This window comes from Elephantulus edwardii, unplaced genomic scaffold, assembly GCF_000299155.1.
Source record: "Elephantulus edwardii isolate Elephantulus edwardi_28Jun2011 unplaced genomic scaffold, EleEdw1.0 scaffold00363, whole genome shotgun sequence".
NCBI classification, from domain to species: Eukaryota; Metazoa; Chordata; class Mammalia; order Macroscelidea; family Macroscelididae; genus Elephantulus; species Elephantulus edwardii.
Window position 1 is genome coordinate 1,694,637 of NW_006400113.1, and position 9,311 is coordinate 1,703,947.

Genomic DNA, 9,311 nt, shown 5'->3' on the forward strand with positions numbered 1-9,311 from the left:
CCCATTTAGACAACATAGGCAGTCCTGCTGGCCTTGTAATAGAAGGTTGGCAGGATGTGAAGTCAAGCTCGAGTAATGGAGAGGTAAGTGAGGTTCAGACTGTAACACAGAATACAAACTTCATTGTAACAAAGGCCTGAAAGTGTTTCTGCTACAGAGGAACATAAACAAATGCTTAGTGTACAAGAATTCACTCTGGCTACAGAGCATATGATGAGAGCCAGACACTACCACGAGTGAAGGAATGGATCAGTTGGAACACTGGCCAGATATTCTAGGCAAGAGCTGGGCAAGGATGGGTGCAGGTGGCAGAAGGGATGAAGTCAAGTATAAAAGATCTGACATATTTTTAGGAACTAGAATTTACAGTTGTACTATTTTGATTTAAGGAAGTTAGGAAGGCTAGATTTGTTATGTATACTGATTCTTGTTGTTAAGTGCCCTCAACTATAACTCATAGCGATCCTACATGAACAACTGATTTGAACGCTGTGCTGTTCTACACCATCCTCATCATCTCTGATATGCTGGAGTCACTGTTGAGGGTCTTCCTCTTTCTCTTACTCTTCACCTTTCCCAGCATGATGGCTCTTTCCAAGGGCTGGCCACTCCTAACAACATGTCCAAAGTCTGTGAGCCCAATTTTCACTTTCCTTGCCTCCAAGGAGTTCCCTAGCTACACTCCATCCAAGATAGATTTGTTCATTCTTTTGGCAGTCCATGGGATTTTCAGTACTCTTTTCCAACATCTTGGAAGCACGAGTGGCATCCACTTCCTAAACATCATGCCTCTGGAAACTCTGTGAACTTTGCTAAATGGTGATGGTTATGGAAGGGCTTCAGGCCTTTTGTTTATGGGGTCACTATGCTCAATTTGAGAGCAATCAACAACAACTATTTCCAATATCACAACTGTAGACTGACAGGACTGACCAAACTCTTATATCTACCACCGCCTATTAGCTCTCAAACCTTGGTTTAATTACTCAACATCCTTATATTTTGATTTCTTCATCTGTAAAATGCCAACAAAAATAATACACTCCCAACCTGTGTTATGCAGATGACACAACCTTACTTGCTGAAACTGAGGAGGACCTGAGCCATTCACTGCAGAAGGCCAAGGACTGCAGCCTTCAATACGGATTGAAGTCCAGCATCAAAAAAAAAAAAACAAAACAAAACAAAGATTCTCACTACTGGGCCAATTAGCAGCATCACGATAGACAGAGAAGAGATTCAGATTGTTAACAGCTTCAGTTTGCTCAGCTCCACAATCAATACTCTTGGTACCAGCAGCCAGGAAATCAAAAGACAAATTGCATTGGGAAAGTCTGCTGTCATAGACCTCTCCAGAGTACTGAAGAACAGTAACTTCAGTCTAGAGTCTACACTGTGCCTGATCGAGACCACGGTCTTCGCAATTACTTGCTGTGCATCAGAAAGCTGGACAATGAATAAGGATGACAGAAGAAAAATTCATGTCTTTGAGTAGTGGTACTGGAGAAGAGTATTTAATATACCACGGATGGCTAAGAAAACAAACAGGTCTGTCCAAGAGAGGGTGAAACCAAGCTGCTCTTTAGAGGCAAGAATTTTTACATACTTTGGTCATGTTGTCTGGAGGGTACTAGTCCTTGGAGAATCCAGCTTGGAAGGGTAGAGGGACAGTGTAGGAGAGAAAGACCCTGGATAAAATGGATTGATTCAGTGACTGGGGTAATGGGAGTAGGTGTGTTAGAGATAATGAAATTGGCTCAAGATAGAGCAGGGTTCAGAGCTGTTGCACATAGGGTCACTATGAGTCACAAGTGACTCAACAGCACATAACAACCACAAACAATGGAATTGTGAAGAGTATATTAGATAACATACGTGAGCATTTTACACTATGTAGTTAACACTTCACAGAAGTCATCCTTTTTCTTTTGTTACCATTAGCAGTAAGTGTTGCCCATGTTTCTGGCTTGAGCAAAGATTCCTCATAAAGACAAGGAATAGAGAACAAAAGCCAGATTTGGGGAAGAAGGGAAGTTTGTTTTTTCAGATATGTTGAGTTTTCCGGTGTCTGGGGGACATCTTAGTGGATACAAATAGTATAACAGGATACATAAGAGTATCTAAAAGAAGCTGCAGTGAATGAATTTGGCATCTAAACTAGAGAAGAGAGAGAGGGAAGACACGAGGGGATGGAAATTTGGATGAAAAGAGATTAGGAAACCAGAGCTCAGGGAGTTTAGGAATCTCTCAGATTTGTAGAGTCGTCTGTACAGCATGGATGTGAGCCTTAGCAAGGCCAGTGTGAGCTAGAGTTGGCTCCTGCACTGTGGCAGTGACAGAGGCTGGGGGAGAAGAGCAGAGCTGCTCTCAGAAATAGGATGGGAACAACCTGAAAAGGTAAAGTTTTCCAAAGATCACATTTTAAAAGTAAAATTAAATGTAGCAACTTTTTTTCCCTATATAGCTTAAATATTATCAATATATAATTCAATAAGATGCTATCATTGTCATTCCATCAAGTTGGAACTGATTCACACGTGACACTCCAAATGCTTTTCAGAGGCAGAAAATCACACAGAAGGAAACTGCTCATCTTTCTCTCACAGAGCAGCTGGAAACTTCTGACCTCTTGCCTTAGAGTTGTCAATGCAACTCCTTATCACTAAGCCATCACAGTTTTCAATAAGATATTATATAGTCTTTTTTCATTACTGTTATTGTTGCTGTTGAGTGTCATCAAGTCAACTAAGACTCATAGTGAACCCATGAATAACAAATCTGAACCTTGACTGATCATATCCTATCCTACCTCTAATAAGTTTGAGTCCATTACTCCAGGTACTGTGTCAATCCATCACCTTGAGAATCTTCCTTTCTCTGACCTTCCACCTTTTCAAGCATGATGTCTTTTCCCAAGGAATGTCCTTCCTGACAACATGCCCAAAGTATATAAAATGAAGTTCTAGTATGCTTGCCTCCAAGGAGCACTCTAGCTGCACTTTCTCCTAGACAGACTTGTTTATTCTCTTGGCAATCCATAGGATAAGCTTCTCTAACATCACAACTCGAAGGCATCAATTCTTCTTCTGTAATGTGGTCAATCCTCACAAAATCTAGTGTGTACTCTATACTTAAATAAATTCCAACTAATCATTTCAGGGCACAGTGTCAGAGTGTCATTGTTGTCTCTGAAACAGTATTGCCACAGCAGACAACTAGGAGTCCTGGTTTCACAAGTTTGGTCTCACTGCCCCCTAAGTCATTCTAGTCATCAGACCCTGTGTCCTCAGTGGGTTTCAGGTTATACAGTACCTTTTAACTATCTTGTCTTTATTTAATGCGTTCATTGACTTTATCAATACATTCATATTGACCATTTCTCAGTGTGACTTAAATGGACTCTCTTCAGAAAGCATAACTACAAGTTATGAAAAGCTACCAGTGGTCACAACGTTCTCAAAACTTTCCAAACCTCAGACCATACAATCCCTTATCACAATTTAGGTGAGCAATACCCTGCTAACTCACCAGCATACACACTAGCAAACACAGGGACTGGAGAAGGAGCACATATTTGAATCTTCCACAGTCCAAGGAATTGCCTCTGTGTGTTGAGCACCCTCAACACAGGGACTTTCAGGTTCATATCATTTCATAGCTCACTTAGGGACCAACAGCTTATTTTCACAAAATCCACTCCTTGGCAGTGTCCACTGCTTGGGTGAGTCAATCCATCCAGAGTCTCTTCTATTTGCTAAGCAGAGAACGAGGCCTGACAGTTCTGCCTATCCTCACAATCCACATTGGCTTCCTTAGTGCCTGCACCCTAGAAGGCCTCTTCTGGCCAAGATGATAAGATGAAGCATTATCAGTGAGAGAAGAAGTTTCCCCACCACCACCACCCACCCCCCAGGCCCAGGTGCCATAAGATAGCTTCAAGTCTGTGAGCAAAGCAGGCAAAGTGCCAGCCAAAGTGACAGGAGAGTGAGTTCACTTTTCAGAAAGAATGAAAATGACACTAAAATTGTCCTAGCACACAACTGTAAACATTTTACATCTCAAGCACAGTTTTTAAAATTCCTCACACGAAATAATGTAATATGTCCTGACTGTACACTTTAGGTCCATTCTCAGGTCCGTAGTGAAGACAGGAAGAAATATCACTGCTCATGTATATAGCAAGGCTTTATGAAAAGCTATTATATCTGTTTTTCTAAAAGTTAAAAAAAATATATATTGCAATTTATCCTCTTAAACTCTATTTTCTGGGCATGCATTTTGATTAAAAACACACATGTATTCTCTCACACATACCCTCCATCCCATATACATAGAAAAACTCTTGATTCTGAGTATTTCAAAGAGACATGTCAACATCTGAGGCCAATCTTGTCATGCTAATTTAAAAATTAGTGATGTCACAGCTTCTTAATCCCATAAGTGCCACTGTTCAGACAGGCTCAATACCTATAATGACTTTTGAGGAAATCAAAGGTCTTAATAACATTTTCATTAGATTCTGTCTTTGTAACACACAACATAAAAAGAAATCAGTACACCAACCACTAAATTATTTCCTCATATTATGTATTCACATTTTGTCAATGAGGTGCATAACAACAACTCTCAATCTTCAAGGGAAAAGTATAGAGTGTCTGACTGATTCAAAGCTGCTTCCAAACACACCAGCACAGCAAGATGTGTGGGGAAAGCATATGAAGGCAGGGCACAGGAAGACTAGTGTGCAAGGGCACGGGGAGGATGGTGTGCAAGGGCACAGGGAGGACGGTGTGTGAAGGACAGGGAGGATGGAGTGTGAGGGACAGTCTGGATGGTGTATGAGAGCACCAGGGAGGACAGGGAGGATGAAGTGTGAGGGCACAGGGAAGACAGTGTGTGAGCGCATAGGGAGGATGTTGTGTGAGGTCACAGAGAGGATGGAGTGTGAGGACACAGGGAAGATGGTGTGTGAGAACACAGGGAGAATGGAGTGCAAAGGCACAGGGAGGACAGTGTGTGAGGCACAGAGAGGATGGAGCATGATGACACAGGGAAGATGGAGTGTGAGAACATAGGGAAGACAGTAGGTGAGGGCACAGAGAGGATGGAGAGTGACAACACAGGGAGAATGGAATGTGAAGGCACAAGGAGGATGGAGTGTGAGGGACAGTGAGGACTCTGTGAGGGCACAGAAGGACTATGCATGAGGACACAGGGAAGATGGAGTGTGAAGGCACAGGGAGGACGGTGTGAGGACACAGGGAGGATGGAGAATGATGACACAGGGAAGATAATGTGTGCAGGCCAGGGCATAGGCAGGTTTGGCCTATCCAGGCACTAGTATGTGCAGACACTAACAAACTATATTTTAATATCTGTATTTTAAAATCAAAACAATCCAATATGTTACTTTGTTTGAGTTATATAGTAGGTGGCTGGTATGCTTGAGGCCTGCCTGGCTGGCTCTTCATTCATTCATCAAAAGTTCTCTGAACTCTTGCTCTGTGGCCAACCTCACAAAGAGGACAAAGCAGATGATACACACCCTATCTCAAAAGGCTCAAAGCCCAAGGAGAGAGTCAAAGCTTAAATTGTTAAGAGAGGAGAAAAGAAAGTTGCACTACCAACCCAAAGTCAGCTAGTTTTAATCCACCTGTGGGAGAAAAACGGGCAAGGTCAGTTGGGACTGTTACAATTCCATGGCAATAAGCTTTCATGTTTTGATTTATTTCCATCAAGCACTAATGGTTTGCATACCAAATTGTTGTTGTTGTTGTTGTTGAAATTAATATTTCTTTAACCCCAATCACAAAAATAAGAGGCTCTCCATCATTGGCCCACATTCTTTACCCTATGAACAGAGGCTGTACTAAATCTCTCTCCTTCCCCGACTCCCAACCTTTAAACAGTAAAGACAAATGAAGCACCATTCCCCATTAGAACGTTTCTGGTATGTCAAGTAGACTTAAGCTCCTTTGGTTCTGGTAATTTTTTTTTTTTTATTCTGTGGCAAGCAGGAGTGTCACTGAGTTCTTTCTAATCCACACACTTCATGTCTTTAATGTGGCCAGGGCTTGTCCTTTGCTGCCCTTGCACTAATCTCATGGAACTCTTTAAGAACCTCTAACTGGCCAGGTCTTATGTGGATGTGTGACCAGATCTTGGTGAGGAATCCTATAGCCTCTTCTGGACTCCAGTTATGCACCTAAAGCAGAATAAGTTTAGAAATTAGAGAAAGGAGCAGGTGTCCAGGTGCCCATGATCTATGTGCGGGTACTAAAAGGGCTCCCAGAATTTCATTTTTAAAAAAAAACATTTCTTAGGAATCAGAGGCCAGGCCCCAAGTATTTTATAATGGGAGAGGACGTTAACCACCTCAGCGAGTTCCTTTACAGCATGCCATGAATTGGGGAGAAAGGTCACCCTCTATACCCATGTTCATGCTCTGTCAAAGCCTAGGGAAAGGTTGAACACAAAGCTAAGATCTTAAGTTCAACTCCACCTAAAATCAAACCCAAGTGCACTGCTGCTGAGTCATTTCCAATCATAGCAACTCTACAGGGCAGAGAACTGCCTCACAAGGTTTTACAAGCTGCCGCCTGCCTCATCCTCCTGAAGAATGACCTGTGGGTTCGGTCTGCTGCATTCTCAAGGCAGACAAGCGCTTTAACCAGCTCTCACTTTCTTCTCTGAGCTAAGGTGTTCTAAGAATTTCCAGGGAAGAGTAGGTAACAGGTGTTTTATGCAACTTGTCCCAGTGGGGGGAAAAAATAATGAGGGTCATCCATACCTATTTAGAACTCAATAAAACAAACAAACAAAAAAGAACAGGTTTCTATTCTGACTGAATTCTCATTTGGTCAAACAAGCAGAGACCCTGTTTCTTATAGAATCCTCAGGGCCAATCCCTCAGTGGGGGTCATACCGTAAGTCAAGTTCAGAGGGGGTAAAAGAACAGAAAACAGTAAAGGGATGACCTGAGCCTCCCAAAGATTCTGAAAAGCATGCCACTTGCTAGTAATGAAGGAGTTTTAATGGCCTAATGCATTTATTACATGTAAGACTGCCAACCAGAAATATAGTGGTTTGCCTCCACCAGTGGCTTCAAGGGGAAAAGATGGGCAGTCTCCTCTGGTGGGGATTTATAGTCTTGAAACCCTGATGATGAGTTGCTGTAAATGAAAACGGACTCAACAGTAGTGGGGTTTGCTAACATATCACAATAGGCAAAATTCAGTTTGAATGCTGTTTGGGAAATTAAAGTCCAGAACTTAACTCTGAAACAAATGGAGAATCCCGAGTACTGTACAGCTGTGGTCAGGAATGAGAGTAGTATGCTAGAGTTCCCAGCACACTGAACAGTGCTTCCTTTGCTGAGGTTAACAGCCTTCACAGCGCCACTTTTTGAGTGTCTTGCTTTTTGGGTCACATCCTTTCCCATTTAGGTTGCAGAACACATTTCCTGAATCAAATAGGCTGCCACCATGGTGGCACTTCTGGAACGCCCAGCCTTGCAATGCACGTAGACACACTGGCCCAGTAACTTGTACTTGAGAGCAAACTCGACCCCCTTCTTCAGATTAGCCACGGTTGGGACACCCGTCATGTCTACTGTGCTGAGCCGCAGCTGCTCAACTCCCACTTCCTTCCATTCCTTGGCGTTGTTGCACAGGAACTTGGTCTCGTACTCCTCGTTCGTGGTGATCACCCCGCGCACGTTTTCGCCCTGCACCAACCGCCACGTCATGCTCCGCAGCGGCAGCGCGCCCAGCAGCACGGTGGTGTCGATGCGGTTGTACCAGTCGCGGTGGACCCAGCCTGGCATTTTCCCGCGGAAGAGCGTGTAGAGAGCAGCGTCGTCGGGTAGTAGACCACCCGGGCCAGGCCGGCCTCCAGCAGCGTGCCGGTCGCCATGCCGTCCCGCAGACCCCAGCCGGGCGGCAAACCCTCCGCCCCCAAGGCTCGCTGCCGCAAGGACGAGGAGGACGAGGGCAACAGGTCTTCCAAAGTCCACGACGAGGAGCCCTCGGAGGCCGGGCCTCCCCGGCCAGGGCCTGGAGTCTCGGAAGAAGGCCCCGGGGCCCTAGGTAGCGGCACCATGGCTCCCGGGGGTGGGGCCCCCAAATTTTTATATATTGCTTTATACATATTCACTGTGTTTCATACAATCATTACCATGCAATGCATTTTATAAAACCAATCACCATTGATCTATGCCCACTATCACGCCATCTTTTCAGGTCTCCAGTGGATCTTTTACCATCCCCCTCCACTCACACTCCACAACCCTCTAATTTCCCTTGCTCTCCACCCTCAGCACCCACTAACTCCCCTTCCTCCTTTGGACTTTTACACATATTTTACTAGTTATCATTTTATTTCTACAATAATGGTCTTATGCAGTTTTGTCCTTAGGAGACCTAGTCAGTTCACTCAACATAATGCTGTCTAGTCTCTCTCATGTTATACTGTATTTTTCTAAATCATTGCTTCTGAGTGTGTAAACATACCCAATTTCTCAATCCGATGGTTTGTTGATAGACATTTGGGCTGTTTCCATGTTCCTGCAATGGTGAATGGTACTGCTATGAACACTGATGTACACTTCTCCGTTTGTGTCCCAGTTTTATTTTCCTCGAGGTATATTCCCAGCAGTGGAATAGCTAGGTTATATGGAATTTCTATGTCTAGCATGTTGAAGAAAATGGCATAATAGCTTTTAATACCTAAATAATTGCAAGGCTTTCCCCTACTCTAAGCTTTGACACTCAGACACAACCAAGAAGTAACTGGCTTCTCCACAGCATGATTTAAATCACAAAACTACTCCTTTCTAAATCAATGGATTCCTAGCTAAGTAAGGACATTTCTTTGTCAATGTGGTACTTGATAACTCTGCAGACTCTCTTCCAAAGTCCAAATAACAGGACTAGTTACTGACAGGACTATTTAATGTCTTCTTCTGGCCACAAACTGGAAGCTCTCCCAGAATCAGAGATCTTACTTTTGCTTTGCCCATGTAACCCAGTGAATAGCACACAGTAAGAGTTCAGTAAGTATTTACTCAAAGAGGAAGAGTTAGAGAAAATGTTTAGATCTCAAGACCTTTGCATATAAACCATTCTTCTAATTAAAGCTAAGGTGAGGAGCTATAAAAAAAACTATTCTGCTTCCGCCATCTTTCCATCCTTCAGTCAGACGGGCCCAGAGACGCTTCTGGAAGAACCATCACGATGGCCGCCCAAGAAGAACCCCAAGTACAGTTCAAACTCGTGTTGGTGGGTGATGGTGGTACTGGCAAAACGACGTTC

General features: G+C 43.5%; 1 pseudogene; it reads right to left on the reverse strand.

The window, feature by feature from the left end:
- Positions 1–6,058: 6,058 nt before the first annotated feature.
- On the reverse strand, positions 6,059–7,914 carry LOC102852218 (annotated as a pseudogene).
- Positions 7,915–9,311: the final 1,397 nt, after the last annotated feature.